The sequence below is a fragment of the Rattus norvegicus genome, chromosome 17, assembly GCF_036323735.1.
Source record: "Rattus norvegicus strain BN/NHsdMcwi chromosome 17, GRCr8, whole genome shotgun sequence".
Lineage (NCBI taxonomy): Eukaryota > Metazoa > Chordata > Mammalia > Rodentia > Muridae > Rattus > Rattus norvegicus.
In genome coordinates, this window is record NC_086035.1 from 20637466 (window position 1) to 20654698 (window position 17233).

Consider the following 17233-nt stretch of genomic DNA (forward strand, 5'->3'; position numbering starts at 1 on the left):
CCACTCTCCAGGAAAACCCTGGCCAGGAAAGGGTTATATCTGGGTATATCAGTCAGGTGAGTCACAGAGGAAGAAATTCAACAAGATCCACGATGTTATAAAAGCAGGGCACAGCTCACAGATCCTAGAGAGGGGAGGGCAACTTGCTTCACAGGGTCTGTGGAGAGGAGGAGCCATCAGTCACACACATGTTCAACTAGCAAGGAGAGGAAGAGAGAGAGAGAGAGAGAGAGAGAGAGAGGGGGGGGGGGAGGAGGGAGAAAAGAAAAGGGGGAAGGGAGAAAGGAGAGGAGAATGAACTAACTTTATTATTAACTAGTGTCTAGTAGATTCCTAGCAGAATTCCTAAGAGGAGTTCTAGTTGGTGGGTTCTAGGCAGACATGTTCATCCTGCAGCCCATGGGCCACATCGGACCCATATAACTGTGAATTATAAACTTACTTAAAGCATGAGATTATTCTTAAAAGTTTTTTTCAATTGGGTAATTCTTAAATATGAGCTTTCTGTATAAATATGTTGTGTTCTAATATCAGAATGTTGGACACACCTAGTAGGGAAAGCCATAGTGAGTTCCATGAGGACGTAATTTTGTCTCTGAGGGGGTCACTGCAGCATACCTGAGACACACATGAGGCATGCGGTCAGTGGACAGCAAGTGTATTGTGGGCAGCTGTCTTATAGGTTGAACAGGGCAACTACCCAGTTGATCCCTTTGGGGAACCAAGCAAAGAACTGGAAACTGTCGAAATGAGTGTTGTTTCTAGAATCACAAAGGCTAATTTATACTCAAAACAATACTGAGGCAATGACAACCTGAAAGAACTCGAGACAGCCATGACTTCCAATATGTAAAGACTTACTTTATTTCTTTCAAATGACATACATATGTGTCCCTGTGTGTTGGTGTGTACACACATGTGTGAGTGCAGGTGCATGTAGGGATTGGATACTCAGGAGTTACAGGCAGATGTGAGCTCCTGGTGTGGACACCAGGAACAGAACTCTGGTCCCCTGTAAGAGTTGAAGCACTCTCAACCGCTAAACCATCTCCATCTCCCATAATATAAAGTTTAAAGTGCACATGCACCCTCTGAGGAAGTCCCGCCATGACTAGCCGGTTCCTTTCACCTGCTCCGCTAGCCTTGTCTCACTGCGCTGGCTTGGACCCCATTAACAGTATGCAGTCCATCTTCCACCCTGGAGCTCGGCCTGCAAATGGGTACTCAGAGTTAGTGGAGATGAAAAGTAGGGTCAGGCTCCATCCTGGTGTTAATTAGCTATGAATCATCGTGAGTGATGGATTAACTGATTCACGATTTTCATAAATTTGTCAGCTCTTCAGTTAATGAAGAGCCTCGTGTGGCACCCTTTGACCTCTATCTTCCTGTTGCTGGATTAGCTGGCCTCCTCTGCACATTGCAGGCTTGGCTGTGCGAGGTACGACAGCTGCTCAGATTTGGAACTTGCTGTGCCTGGAATAGAAGGCAGAGAGTGTTGGGAACCCAGTGATGCAGACAGGAAGCCGGTGAATTAATGACACATACGTACTTCCGTCACACAGAAAGGTACCCGGTATCTTGCATCAAGGTAATGGCTTTGAAGACTTAACCTATGTCCTTCCTCTCTGTCTCTGCAGCCCCCCTCACTCCTTCATTCCTCCTGGTTCTTCCCTTTCTGAAAGCAGTCAGGCTATCCGGCTGTTTGTTGCCTCGGGGGACAGATGTAGTAGGGTTGAAAGCCAGCATCGGGCCTGGCCTATTTTGCTGACTTATCCTTGTTTCAAAGGTCTGTGCCCACAGGGAGAAATGTCAGGCATTAGACTTGTCCCCTACAGCCCACCCTTACCTTCAAATCTCTATGACAATTCCTTGAGGTTAAGAAAGGAGGAAAGACACTGGGATGATCTCATGCAGAGAAGGGGCTTCTGCCTCCTCCCTTCAGGGGCAGGCTGACAGGGCTTCATCCAAGACTTCCATGCTCCAGGGTGTTCCTGGCCAGACCCCAATGAGATGGAAAGAAAATTAAGGAGACATGGGAAAGGAAGGATCCATTCAATCTGAAGACTCCTCTGACCAGCTGCCAATCAATAACTCCAGTGTAATTAACATTTGCCTCAGACATGGTATCCCCTTTATATGAGGAAGAATATTAAAGTAGCAGTGACCCACACTTAGACCCTGTGGCCTTTTTCCTTCTCAAGGTATTTTCTGGGACTCTCAACAGACAAGACAAAAACTTTTGTTTACAGTAAAGATATCTTAGCTTCTTCCCATGTGAGCCTTGTGAGCTGGGGTTTCACCTCATCGGTTATCCTATAGGGCACTAGGGAATACCCCAGGGCCTCTTCCTTAGTCCCTTTAAGATAAAGCATTAAGGCAGAGCTGTTTCCAAGATGGATGCCAGAGGCCTTGGGTCGCAGCTGAAGGACAGGATTCCAGTTGCAGAACTCTCAGCCAGTGGACCCTTTGAGAGTCATGATCTTCTCCGGAAAGGGTTTTCTTGTGTGCAAAGTGAACTTTTGCCCAGTCACCCTCTTGAATTATTCAAGAAAAAAATTTCCAGCTCAACCAGGACAAGATGAACTTTTCCACCCTGAGGAACATCCAGGGTGTGTTTGCTCCCCTGAAGTGACAGATGGAGTTCAAGGCAGTGCAACAGGTTCAGCGTCTTCCGTTTCTTCCGAGCTCAAACCTCTTGCTGGATATTTTGAGGGGCAACGATGAGACCACTGGTTTTGAGGATATTCTTAAGGATCCATCACAGAGTGAACTGATGGGCGAGCCTCACTTGATGGAATATAAGCTGGGCTTGCTGTGATGCAGGGCGCCGTGCAGGAACCACGGATGCGCTTCTCGTAGTTGCCTCTGCTGCAGTCTGATGTTCACAGCATTAAAGTACTGAGAGGAAAAAAAAAGGATAAAACATTAAGAGCCATCACAAGGGCACACATAACAAAGCAGGACTCTTCTTGCAGAAGCCTAATACACAACGCTTCAGATCTCTATTAAAATCTCTTCTAGTAAAAGCCAGCACTGCTTCTTACTGCCACATCCTGGAAGTCCTCTTCTGTGACACGCTAAGGATCCAGATTTACCTTAGTCAAGATCCCTAAAGGCTGCCACAGGTGACAGTGCAGTGTCTTCTTACCTGCAGCTGCAGTTGAGTTCTGGAGACTGGAGATTTCCAGCAGTCAGTAGCTCGCGATGTCTCCGAGACCTAAGAACCAATGCTTGCCATAGCAGACTCCTGCACGGCTAGAGAGTATCAAAGAACAGAGTGGCAGCCACTTACTGATATCGCTGCATGTAAATGTCCCACCTCAGAAATATGGAGCTGCAGGATCTGGGTAAATAAACTTGCAGTCGTTCCAGACAGAATTGAGCTGCGGTGAGTTTCAGGGCCAAGTTCTATATGGTCACTACATCCCCAGCACCTCCATTAAGACAGCAACAGTCAGTAGCCACACATGACCACTGGGCCCCTGTTTTCCTCAACATGGCCCAGGATGCCTCTATTGGGGTTCATGTGTTTTTTTGTGTTGCAGACAGGAATATGGGGAAATGAAGCCTGTGCTCTGTGTCTTGCCTCTCGAGCACTCAAATTCCAAACTCTGAAGGCATGTTTGGTTGCAAGTGACTAGAAAACAATCTGAACATGTTTACACAATGAAGAAAGCATCATTCTAAAGGCCTGGAATGTGGACCCAAACCTAAAACACAGGCAGAGGCAGGGCCTTGAAGACACCCAACCCCTCTCTCATCTTTGTTCTCATCGTGGAATCTCTTGATTGCTGAAGTCTGGTTTCTTGGCGCAGCTCCCAGTATTCTGGAATTTGATGTATGACGTTGAGTCTTTGTAAGGATGATGTTGCGGTCACCTGCATCATCAGATCTGTCCTAGCTAGACTCACAGGATCAGGGTCTCTGGCAAAGTGACCTGGGAAAAGGAATTTTGAAAGGACTTCTAAACTTCCTCATAATTATCTGCTCTAAAGTGTGAGATCTGAGTGGCAGCTTCAGACAAATGCCAGTGGTCTCTTAGCAGGCTCTCCCACCTTTTAGGGGAGACAGAGGAGAGAAGCCAAGGATTTCCCCAGACACCACAAGACACAGGTGGGTCCTTCTGGCAGGGTGCCTGGGCACCACCATAGTGTTTATGTAAATGAAACAACTGGTTCCCACCTTAGCTGAGCCAGGGCCTTCTGTCACCTTAACAAGCTGTGCTCACTAACTCAAGAAAACTGCATTTGCTTCATAATTACCGGTGAACCCACCAGATAATCTCAGACTTTGGCCTTGGCTGATTCTATGCCCATTCACAGGGCAGAAAGCTGGTCTGAAATCTTCCTTAAGGTCCCCATAGTTCATCTACAGGTGGTCTATTGGGTCATTTCTGTGAGGGCCAAAATGGATGCCTACAATATGTCCTCTGGGTGCTGGGCTAACATCCCCTCTATGATGACTTTCTATTCAGTTGAAGAGGGCAGATGGTTAGCAGCAGATCAACCACTAACAGTTGTTGCATCTCTAAGGATTCTTTTGAGGTATTCTTCCCTCTTCTTCTCCTTCTAGAAAATGTGCAGACACTATGAGTGCTAATGAGGATCCAGCTAGCCTACTTACTGGACATAGACACAGTCATGCTCGGAATCTGGTAATGGCATCATAGACTATTCATGGGAGAAATGTGAGCAGGGAAGACAGCCGGGCCAACACCATGAATGCTTGCATGCATAAATAACTGGGAACATGCACCCCAGTCTGTCACTTGTGAATCTGTTGACACATTCACCTTCACCACAGCTGAGGCTCTAAGCATATGCCTTGTGCTCAGGGTCTCTCTAGGTCTCAGGTGCTGTGTGCCTCTCCGGCTTTGGCTCCTCGGTGCTGGAGACACTCACAGGCCCATTGGAAGAGGCAATCAAAGTAACAGAGAATGGAAAACCTGCCAGGTGGATTTGATGCCAAGAGAGACGCCCGAAGGCCATCACAGTTACGGGAAGATGAGAACCCATCTCATAGTATTCAAATGTCCCCTTCCAAGAGTCTCCCAGTTTATTCACACAAAAGACCTTTTCACCCAACAGGAAGAAGTTCCTGCAAACTCTGCTTTTCTGAGACAAGACAGCCTGGTGCCCAATGCCTGGGTTTTGGAATCAGGCCAGCATGAGCTGTAATCCCAAGTCTACTCTTCATAGGAGTTAATTTTAGTCTCTTGCCTTTCTGTGTTCTTAGCCTTTGACCTGAACCTTTAACCTCAAACCTGAAACTTTAACCTTCAATGAAGCATAAAACCCATTCACATTAAAATAGGAAAAAAAATGGCAGCGTATTCATACACCAGGAGTTCTAGAGCTGGGAGGACGAGAAATCTGCAACACACAAATTGCAACTGTGCACGGTAATACAGGTGAGCCTCAGACACTAGCGCTGAGTGACAGGCCAGACACGAGAGTGTACATAATGTACACAGCATGTGTGCACAGTGAAAGTGTACACTGGGGTGTGTGCAGAGTGAAAATGTACACTGGGGTGCGCACAGAGTGAAAGCATGCACTTGTGTGTGCAAAGTGAAAGTGTACACCAGTGTGTGTGCGAGCACAGTGAAAGTGTACACTGGGGTGTGTGCAGAGTGAAAGTATACACTTGTGTGTGCAAAGTGAAAGTGTACAACAGTCTGTGTGCAAAGTGAAAGTGTATACTGCCATATATGCAGAGTGAAAATGTACACTGGGGTGTGCACAGAGTGAAAGCATGCACTTGTGTGTGCAAAGTGAAAGTGTACACCAGTGTGTGTGCACAGTGAAAGTGTACACTGAGGTGTGTATAGGGTAAAAGTGTACACCAGCATGTGTGCTGAGTGAAAGTGTACACCACACCAGCATGTGTCCAGGGTAAAAGTGTACACGAGTATGTGTGCAAAGTGAAAACTGTGGGAACCAAACCTGCATTGTCATAAGCTGAGGTGCGGGTTACCTAATGTGGGGAGAGGGGATGGAAGTGTGGCTGTGAGACAGGAGTTAGCGCCTCTTAGACCAGAGATTCTTTCTGTGGGTCAAGACCCCTTTGGGAGTCAAACAACCTTTTCACAGGTATTGCTTAAGACCACCAGAGCAAATGTAATATAAATATAGACATTTTCATTACAATTCATAATACTTGCAAGATTACAGTTATGAAATAGTAATGAAAATAATCTTGCAGTTGGGGGTCATACAACATGAGGAACTGTATTAAAGTGTCGGGGCATTAGGAAGGTTCAGAACCACTGCCTTAGACAGTAGAGCGGGGTCAATAGTGGATCATCATCTAGTCAAAAAGCACACCTGACCCTTCTGATGAATAAGCCAGTAACTCTGATTAAACCAAAGGCATATGCATAGGGTGTCTGGACTCCTTACTGGCTTGGCCTTCCCATGGGTTTAAAAGTGACCAATCCCAGTGAAAATCACCTCAGTCCTCATCCAGTTCCTGCCATAATACACAATACACACACACACACACACACACACACACACACACACACACACACACACGTGCGAGCACACACCCTGTCAGGGCAACATGGCTGTCTTCATCCTCTGTAGTTATCCATTCAGCCCCTTCTGAAACTCTAGGAACCCTTTCTTGCTTCTCAGATATGAGCCAATGAACTTAGAAGCCACTGGCTTCCGGTGGCTTTAGCGGTGGCTGAGTTTCTGGGACTATAGCCCCTGAGTTAAACCGGCCAAGAGCCATGAACAGTTCTGTAGTACTCACCCCACACCACGGGGCCACCCACATCCTATTGGTTTCTTCTGAGTGGTGGTTTCTTAGGTGTGTCTAGTTTGTGCAATTCACAGAATTAGGTCTTTAAAAAATTGTGTCAGTTTCTATAGAAATGTTACTCTTCAGGAAGGTTTTAATTAGATCTTAGTACTAACCAAGAAAAATGTGGGGATTGATAGGTCAGTATATGTGTCAACTACTTACTACTGGCACCATTTTTACTGTCCTGTGTGGGTATTGGCAATAGGTACAGTTCCTTCTCCAAAGACCTGTCCCATCTGGGTATAGATCGAAGCTCAGATTTTATATAAGAAGGTATATAAAGGGCCTGGGATTTTAATCAGAGGCAAACTCCTGAGTATCCATCCCTTTTCAGAGTCTTATTTAGTGGGAGGAATAGAGGAGGGTAAATTTATCTGTGAGCATCTAGATTTGAGATGAGATAGATCTCCAAGGATGATTTTCCCTTAAAAAACCACTAATAAGAAAACAAAACCCACCCCGTGTCCCTTCACGAGTATGTAAAAATAACTTGGCCGGCCAGTTTCTGCTGTCCTTAACTCATTTATCCCCCTGCTAGCTTTCTCTTTGGGTAAAAATAGCAACTCAATCTATTGACAGACAAGGGCTTTGCACAGTCGGAACTCCATTTGGAGCTCTTCATTGCGGATTCTCTAATACAGATGTTTGGGGCATGATGACTCCAAACCATCCTCCTGTCAGCTCCGCAGAGAAGACAAACAGAAGCCTGATCTTGAAACCAGGGCCTCTCCATAAACCAGCTGACACGGCACAGTGATACTTGACCCCACATAAAGGTCGGAATAAACAAGCCTTACTGGTCAGCATGCTGCTGTGACAGACTTAAATATAGCCTCGTGCTTTCTGTCCCCCTCACACGTCTGCAGCTTTCACACAAAGCAAAGCCTCAGTTCACAGAACGTAAGGAGTGTGAGCAGAGGGGAGAAGCCTCTCTCTCTCTATGCCATGGTTTATCTGCCCTGACGGAGCCACGGTGTGAGGGCATTAAACAGCGGGCCGCATGCAGTGGGCCCTGATGTTGAAGGCCGGGTCCTCAGAACTGCAGTCTCTATGGCAGAGTCAGCATTAAGATCTTGGAGGGAAAAACTGTGGTTGTAATCTTGACCCACCAGATCTGCTCCAGCTGGCTTTCCATCTACCTCCTCCCTCCACTGCGTCTCGTGTGGGAATACCTCGTGTGACTGCTTGGCCAGCTTTTTGCCGATCGACCCTGTTTCTTCTTCTACCCCTTGATCAGACTTTCTGGAGCACAACCCCAGCTCCGTGACGTGGACTGCACCCCTTAACCTTTCTTAGCTCGAGACTGCATGTCTATAAAACAAGGAACACAGCGGACTCGCCTAGGGCTCTTATCGGGATAAGATGTGCTAATATACACAGGAGTTCTGAAAACCGTGTTTGGCCAGATTGCCGGAAGCACTCAGCAAATGACAGTGATTATTCAGTGTCTTTCTGAATTATTCAGCTCTTCTGTCCGCATGGATGTAGTCACTCATCCCGTGTCAACTGGGGAGGAAAACGCACAGTCCAGGGGCTTCAGAGAGATGACCTGGATTTGGTGAATTTTAATAGAGGTTGAGTTCCTGAATTACAGGTAGACTTTAAAGACTAGTGTTTTCTTCAACAGAACTGCTGATGTTGACATTTTGGGTCCTGGTATTTATGGTAGCGAGGGCTGCCCTAGGTAGGGTAGTTAATATTGCTGTTGGCTTATCTCCATTAGCTGTTAGTATGAACCCCATCCTAAATCACGACTCAGAATGTCTTCAGAAATTGTCAAATGTCTCCTGGGGACAAAAGTGTCCCTTGCCAAGAGCCACTGGGCTGTGCTAAGACTCTTCCCTAGACCTAGAGCAGCGAGACGTGAGTGAATTATGGAAAGAGGAGGAACAGGGAGCTGCCCAAAGGGCCTTCTTTAATTGCTAGTCCAAGTTCTATTATTAGGGAGAATATTCAAAATAGCAGCTTTTTAAAAATGAGAGGCTGATTTGGGCTCTCGGCTTGGAGGTTTTGGTGAGCGAGTAGTCTCATTGATTTTTGCTTCTGGTGAGACAGCACACTGTGATCGTAGGGATGGGAGATGGGAATGGAGGAAGGTACCTCCCTCACAGCAAGGAATCAAAAGGGGGAGGCGAAAGGAAGGGTCCCAATATCCCTTTCATATGCATGCACACTCCCTCACCCCTCAATGATATAACTTCCTCCCATTACATGACTTCCAGCAGATTTCACCCCACCCCCAGGAATGCCAGAGGCTGGAATCAATCCCCAACACATGAGGGTTGGAATCCGTTATCCAAACCATAGCTCCTGCCTTCTTTACACGCCTCCTGACAGCAGGAGTGGAAGGCTAGCTTCCTCCTTCACTGACCTGGGGGTGCTTCCTTTTTCTTCGTGTGTGTGTGTGTGTGTGTGTGTGTGTGTCCCCAAGAGTGCGTGGGTACCCCATCTGTGCAGATGCTGGTGGAGACCAGCAAGTTTACTTATAAAGCAACTGCTTCCTAAGCATTTCCACTTCACACAAGTGTGTGACAAAAGCTATACCAGAGGAAAGGTCTCCATTGTCACAGGCTGCAAAATACGACTGGATCTCTAACTGTCCTCTGCCCTTAGATCAAGTCTGATCAAGTCACAACATTGGTAACCACAGTGAACCCATGACTTTCGGTTTGGCCTTCATTTTATTATATTCATAAGGATTTCATTTCTGTACATCTATTTTCCATTTTCACAGTTATTTTTATAAAATCATGGGGGCCAAACTGTAATAAAGAATTTCCAGTGATCACAGAAACAGCCATTGGCTGGCGGTGGGTACCACCTTGAAATGTTCAAAAATGTCACTCTTCAGCTGACTTCTTAAGGTCTCATCTTGACATATAGAAACTGGTCAAGAGGTATCAACCTGAACGTGTGTGTGGACAAAATAAACATGCAGAGATCTGGGAGTTATGAAAGTTGAAAGTAATTTTGAGGAACTGAGTTTTCAAAAGACTTACAAGGCATTATGTCACGGCATATATATATATATATATATACTGTATCGCATACTGTACCAACTGATCTGCAGCCCCAGCCGACTTTCTTTTAAAAAACTAAACTATAACTATTTCAAAGGAAGTAGAATTTTCAAAAGTTTCCTTAGCGTTCCCTGTCATCATCCCTATAAATACACATTTGGTAATTTCTAACTTAATGGCTAGTGGGTGAAATGCAGTTAATAGTTTCTTTTGAACAAGAACACCAGGCTGAAGGATATTTTTGTACATTTTTAGATAAAAATATTCTTCATACTTGGTTATGGGATACTATGTGTGTTACATATATGAATAGAAATAAATCTGTGCAGGTATGAATCGGTCGACATGTATAGATGAATGCAGAGTCTATCTCTATGGTTCCATGTGAAATATAAACTTATTCAGTACTTGTTAGTCCTCCTTTGGGCCACCTTTTTTTTTTTTTTTTTGATGGTTGGTACACATGATGCAAATGGCCTGTCCACTAGGCTTTCCTACCCCTTGACCCTACTGTGTTCCAGTCTTGCCCAGGATGTTGGTGTCCTTCAGGAGGCTAGCATTCCTGAGACCCGGAAGCCCTATTCTGGAGCAGCGTGTGGCAAGGTGGGGAAGACACAGTGAGGATAGCCTGTGGCAACAAAGACGCCATGTAGGCTGGACCCAGGCCCCCATTTGGTCCAGTCTGGCCATGAGCATCAAATAGACCCCACAATGATTTTCTTTTTCTACTTGCCATGCCCTGAGAAAGGACTGAACAGCATTGATAGGAAACCAGTCCACTGCCCTCCCTTTCCCTGTATCTCCTTCGACCTTTTCTTGAGTTCTTGAAGTGTCCTTCAAGCTGCTATGGATGACCATTGGCAGTAAAGAAGACCGGGTTAATTTTTCCCAGTGGTTTCTTCTTGTTGGCTGGAGAGAAGAATGACATCGACTATTCAGGGCTCCTGGGAAGCCAAGTCGACTGGATGCCATAGGGGAAGTTTAGAACCACTAGGGCTGGTCAGCAAGGAAGGGGGCTGTAGCTGAGCTCATACTTCTAGCTGGAAGGAGCAGGGGCACGTGCTCCATCAGAGGCATGTTGAACTAGGTTCATGGAGGTGGGCAGAGGGGCTGGAGGCCTCCAGTTGGTATTCCTCAGAGTTGTCATCTGAGGTTGGTGTTAGGGTTTGTATATGCTTGGCCCAGGAAGTGGCACTATTAGAAGGTATGGCGCTGTGGGAGTAGGTGTGGCCTTGTTGGAGTGGGTGTGGCCCTGTTGGAGTAGGTGTGGCCCTGTTGGAGTGGGTGTGGCCCTGTTGGAGTAGGTGTGGCCCTGTTGGAGTGGGTGTGGCCCTGTTGGAGTAGGTGTGTCACTGTGAGTGTGGGCTTTAAGACCCTCATCCTAGGGGCTGGGGATTTAGCTCAGTGGTAGAGCGCTTACCTAGGAAGCGCAAGGCCCTGGGTTCGGTCCCCAGCTCCGAAAAAAAGAACCAAAAAAAAAAAAAAAGACCCTCATCCTAGCAGCCTGGAAGTCAGTATTCTGCTAACAGCCTCCAGAGGAAGATGTAGAACTCTCAGCTCTGCCCGCACTTCGCCTGCCTGGATGCTGCCATGTTCCTGCCTTGATGATAATGGACTGAACCTCTGAACCTGTAAGCCAGCCCCAATTAAATGTTGTTGTCATAAGAGTTGCCTTGGTCATGGCGTCTGTTCACAGAGGTAAAACCCTAACTAAGACAGTTGGCATCGGTAAAGAGCACAATGTGCTCAGACTGGGAGGGGAAGGTTGGTTTTCCACTTTCAAGGAACTCTAAAAAGGACTTTGAGTTATATTGGCTTTCCTTGCAAAGGCTGCTAAATTTAAACATCATTGAATACCCGAGTGTGGGGAGAAACTTCATTATTTTTAAAGTTGCATTTCAAAGTACTCGTATCGCACAAAATATCGTTTCCATAGGACCTGTTGGTACATGGACACGACATCCTTGTTCATATCCTCTCTCTCCCTCCACTGATCTCATTTCCAAGACAGCTCCCCTTCTACCTTCAAACACAACAAACAAAAAACAAACAAACAAACAAACAAACAAACTAAAGCCCCCTTGAGTTCCGCATCTTAGAGTAAGCATATGATATCTGCCTTTCTAGGTGTGGCTCATTTCTCCTAACATGATGTCTTCTAGTTCTATACATTCTCCCCTTCCCCCACCCTGGAAACGACAGTTTTGCTCTTTACAACTAAATGAAACTCCATTGGGCTCATATACCAAGTTTTTCTTAGCCACTGGCCTGTGGATGGGCTGCCAGATCGTCCACTACTTTGTTCTGGAACCCTGAGTAGGGCTGATGAGATAGTAAGGAAAAGACAGACACACAGACAGAGAAGCTGCGTGCATTCTGATGGAGCCGCACCAACTACCAAACAACATCCGGGAACCTCAACCTGTTTATTAAGGGGAGGAGTTGGCTAATCCCGTGGTCAAATGGTCTCAGGAAGCTACGGTTGCTAGTTTGTGCACACACCGGTCAGTCATCCCTAAACAGTTGTGTTTGGGCCAGAGGAAAGCTTTGCCTCTCTGAGTCTGGTTGAAGGAGGTGAAAGCTTTGAAGTTTAACTTGAGTCAGAGGTTTTGGTCTCTAACATGGCCAGCCCATGTCAAATACATATTCATTCAGAGCTTCACTCGATGGGGACTTCACCCACAGCCTACAATGGACACCGAGGCTGAGTCTATAACATGGTAACTGTAAACAGCGCCACAGGCAATGCAGCAGCGCAATGGCTATTCCTGGTTGTCAACTTCACCATATCTGGGATGAACTACAATCTAGAATTAGAGGAGGACTCACCTGTGATCCAGATCTCGAGGCTGGAAGACACGTTTCTAACCTGGATCTTGGCATGGAGATCTTAAGGCAGAGTGGCCATGAAAAGCTTAGGCCCAGGCAAGGCAGTGCAAACTTTTAAGTCCAGGTGACTGAAACAAGGAGATCTCTGAATTCCAGGTCAGCCTGGGACAAAGCAAGTCCCAGATCCAGGCGTTGGTGGTGCACACCTTTAATCCGGGCCACACCCTCTGCAGGTGGCCTACATTAGGACATTGGAAGAAGGAAGATTTGCTCTTCTTCTGCTTGCATTTGCTTGCCAGCACATCTGTTGGAACCTACTTCTGCAGAAGAGCAGCTGAAACAACTAGCCTCGTGGGACTGAGCCACTACTAGACTCTTGCACTTCCCATCCACAGCTGCCCATTGTTGGGATAGTTGGACTACAGACTGTAAGTCATCACAATAAATGCCCTCATTCTAGAGAGACAGTTCATAAGTTCTGTGACTCTAGAGAACCCTGACTAATAAAAGCAGTGTAAGCGTGTTTGTGGTCAGCTGACTTAGAATTACATCCGGGAGTAGGACAGCTGGATCAATGGTAACTGGACTCAATTATACCCTCATCTGCAGTGTATAAGGGTTCCTTTCTCCCTGTATCAACACCGTGTGCAGGAGATACTTTTAGAAGCAATGAAAACCAAGGAGTCAACCCACTCTAAGGAGGAACAAAAGAGAAAGGCATTTTTAGATGCTCAGAATGTTTGCAGCCAAGGTTTAGCTCCTTCGCTATTAGCTTAGGATGCTGTTCGCTTTAACCTTGATTTCTATCTTCCTAATCTGTCATACACATGGCGGGGGAGGGGCATCTTTCAAGACTTTTTTCTGATGACACTTGAAACGTATTTCTTTTTTTCTTAAATATTATTTTTATGCGCATGTACCTGCATGAATTTATGGGCACCGCGTGTATGTGGGAGGTACCCACGGAGGGAGGCAAGAAGAAGGAGTTAGGTTCTCTGGAACTACCCTGAGCCATCATGTAGGCAATGGAGACCCAAGGTGGGTCCTCTACAAGAGCAGTGGGTGCTTTTAACCACTGTGCCATCCCTCCAGCCCCATCCTTTGCATGCACTTCCACTGCATTGCTTAACCCATGGTGATGTCGGCTCACAGGTAAAGGAGCTTGCTACCCAGCCTGATCCCTGGAGCCCACGTGGCGGAAGGTGAGAACTGACCACAGCTGCGTCGTCACATGGTGCAGATTCTAGGAGACCCTCTTCCCTGCTGTAGGTACCCAAATCTGCCGGTACTTATTCAAAATGATGCAGCGTTTGCTTAGAACCTGTTATACACACCTGCCTATGTGCTTTAAACAAGCTCTGGACCACTTGCCATACCTGACACAAAGTAAAGGCCATGGGAATAACTGTTATGCTGTACTGCTTAGGGAATCCCTGGAGAGAAAATGTGTGACGTGTTCAGTAAAGGCACATGTTCCCAACCCTTATTCTTTTAATTTTTAATTCCCATGCTTCCGTGTGTGTGTGTGTGTGTGTGTGTGTGTGTGTGTGTGTGTGTGTTTTCATGTGTGCATGTGTGGATGTCTGAAGATAACTGTTTGGAGTTTGTTCTCTGTTTTTTACCAAGTGGGTCCCAGGGATCAAACACAGGTTGCCAGTCTTTATCCATTGAGCCAGATCTCAAATATTTTTGATACAAGATTTTGTTGAATCTGTGGCTTTAGAACCTTTAGATATGGAGGGCAGACTGTGTGTTGACTGGTTAACTTTTCTTCATCACTAATGTTTAGCACAGCATGCTTGACACATAGTAGGGCCACATGTGATGCTTACTGCAAAACTAGTGTGGCTCAGTAAGGTCTGGAAAAAGAAAGAAGAGATTCTCTGAGGTAAACTGTGTACCGTGCCACCTTCCTAGAGGACGTCTTTGGACAGAATTAGCCACCTGCATTTCTCTATTCTCCAAAGGTTGGATTTGCTTCCCCCAATTTCTGGGAGACTGGAAAGTGAATCAGGACTGATTTTCCTGGTGGGCATACTTACATATGTAAGCCAGCACCTGGCTGCTTCTTTGAGAGCTATATAAGGTCAGCAGAAGTCATCTGTCTAGCTGACAGACATGCTCAGAGGACCTGGGAACCCATCAGATCAACTCCCATTGCCCTGGTAGAACGTGTCAGCTACATGGCCAGGCTCCTAGAAGTATCCCCCTATTCCAATTCTAATCATCGCTGAGACTGCACATTGATGTCTTTACTCAGAAGTCAACATAAGTCACCTTGGAAGCAAATGGAGAATTTGCACACCCAGGTTTCCCAGCAGCTACTTCTCTAAGACAAAAGTTTGCTTCCACAAGTTTCTACCAAAGCATGGGTATAGAAACTGTCATTGAACTTTGGTGGTTATCAGTAAGTCCTTAACAGTTTCCTTACAGTTTTTCTTCCCAAGGTAATTTCTTTCTTTGAAGAAAATGATAGCACTCTTAGGACAAGGGCTAGTTTAGAATAACTTATTCATGATGTCTGTTACATTTCAACTAAAAAGCAAAATAAAACCCAAGTCATTTTGTAACCTACTATGTGCCCTTTAAGGAAAAGAGTCCCTGAGTCTCTCTACAAAATAAAATGATCTTATTTTGAGTCACAATAGTCTAGGTCGTTTGCACTGACTATGCCTCCTTCTGTGCCTATGTGCCGATGCTCAAGAGTAAAGTTATCTATGATTTGTCTCCTAAAACTGTGGAAGACTAGAGCTAAGAGAGGAACTTCTGCTGTAAGACAGAAGCTTCTCGAATCATTTGATGGACTTTTGTTTAATTTCTCTTCTTGAGAAGAAGGCTGGTCATATCTCAGCTGCACCTAGGAAGGGGGCGGAGGGAGATGGAGATGGGGAGGGGAAGAACGAGGGGGGAGAAGGAGCAGGAAGCAGGGTGAGGCATTACCCCCTCAAAGCCCATCCACAGGGATGTACTTCCTCCATCAAGACTGCACTACCTAAAGGTTCTATAACTTCCTCAAAAGGCAACATCAGTGGGGACCAAGTGTTCAGGTACAAGAGCCTCTGGGAGATGTTTCTCGTTCAAACCACCACAGCACTCAAATTGCTTAGGAAACCCAGGGTCCAGTCTTAGCCCAAAGGTCTGTGATCAATGAAAACGGCATGGCTTGTTTCTGTGTGTGTGAGCCAGGCCCTTTCCTATTACAGCACGCTCAGCACACAGCTTTCGCAAGGTGGCTCACACACAGCCCCTCATGCCTGAAGCATTAAATGCCTAAATAACTCGGCAGTGAAGGAGTGAGTTTGCCTCTTGGCCTCCGTCCAAGCTGTTGATTTGTGCACAAATTTGGAGACAGCTTTTCTGGAAGGCATCGCTTCCGTCCACGGGGGAGCAGTTTCTGACTCTGCCATGCTCTCTGCTCGGAGTCAAATGCATTACACACCCAGTGCGGGGTCCTCACTAAATGTCTTTCCGTGTTTTCAATATTCAGACAGACATGTTCATGCTCTGGAGAAACTTCTCCATCAAGGACCCTCTTTCATCCCCAGGCTACCCCTCTTCCTCTCAACAGCATGCATTTTCCGGTTAAGCTAATTCTGTGACACATGAACAAAAAGATGACTCTGATTGGAGCTGGCACATGGACTGTAGGTTTCTTGAGTGACAGGCCTTCCCAGGTTTTCATAGTATCAATCATGGTGTATAATTGATGATGTAGATGCAATCTCTTGACTCACTGGACTGAGAACTTCTGGGGAGCAAGAATTATGCCTCCTCGATCATTTCCTGGGACAGACACCAAGGTAATGTCCCTTTCCACAAACAACACTCAGCACAAGGTGGGGCGATCGAGTTATGTTTGAGCCTGTGACCTCCGAAGTCCCCTGTATCAGAAGCTTAGGTAGCAGCCTGTGATGCTGTGTGGAGGTGGAGGAACCTGTGGAGAGTGAGGAGGAAGGGGTTTCACTGGGAGTCTTAAAGGAGATCTGGGACCTCAGATGCTGTCCCTGATGCTTTCTGGCTACCAGGAGGTGAGCAGCTTGCCCCAACATTAGTTCCTACCATGATGTTCGGTCCCGTCACAAGCCCCAAAGTAATGGCCATTGCTGAAACCTTGAGCTGTGGGCTAAGTAAAGCAACCTTTCATCTTTATAAGTTGATTGCTTGGGTATTTTGTCACAGTGGCAGAAGACCATGTAATACAGCAGTTAATCGCCCTACGGTACATTGATCTAACCCTGACTTAGGGGCGAGCTGCAGCATTGGAAGGGAATGTGGTACGTTGTACACTGGCCTCCTGGGAACAAACAATATCTACATCATAACCCCTTGAATTTCTGAACATGTAACCTTATGTAGGAAAAGAAACCTGGCAGAGGTAATCAATTTAGAGATTCCATAATATAAGATCTGGATTAACTGGGTGGTTCCTAAATCCAACAACAAATGTCTCTGCAGATACAGATGAACATAGAGAGAAGAAGAGGTCACAGCAGAGCAATGGATCTCAACCTCCCTAACGCTGCAACCCTTGAATACAGTTCCTCATGTCATGGTGATCCCAACTGCAAAATTAT

At 46.2% G+C, this 17233-nt stretch overlaps 1 pseudogene across 1 annotated transcript in view; it reads left to right on the top strand.

Annotated features, from left to right (window-relative positions):
- Positions 1–283: 283 nt before the first annotated feature.
- Positions 284–17233, top strand: part of LOC103694056 (proteasome maturation protein pseudogene) — a 32076-nt pseudogene continuing 15126 nt past the window's right edge. The window contains exon 1 of the transcript XR_010059125.1: positions 284–17211. The product of XR_010059125.1 is annotated as a proteasome maturation protein pseudogene (transcript). The remainder of the gene's footprint in view (positions 17212–17233) is intronic.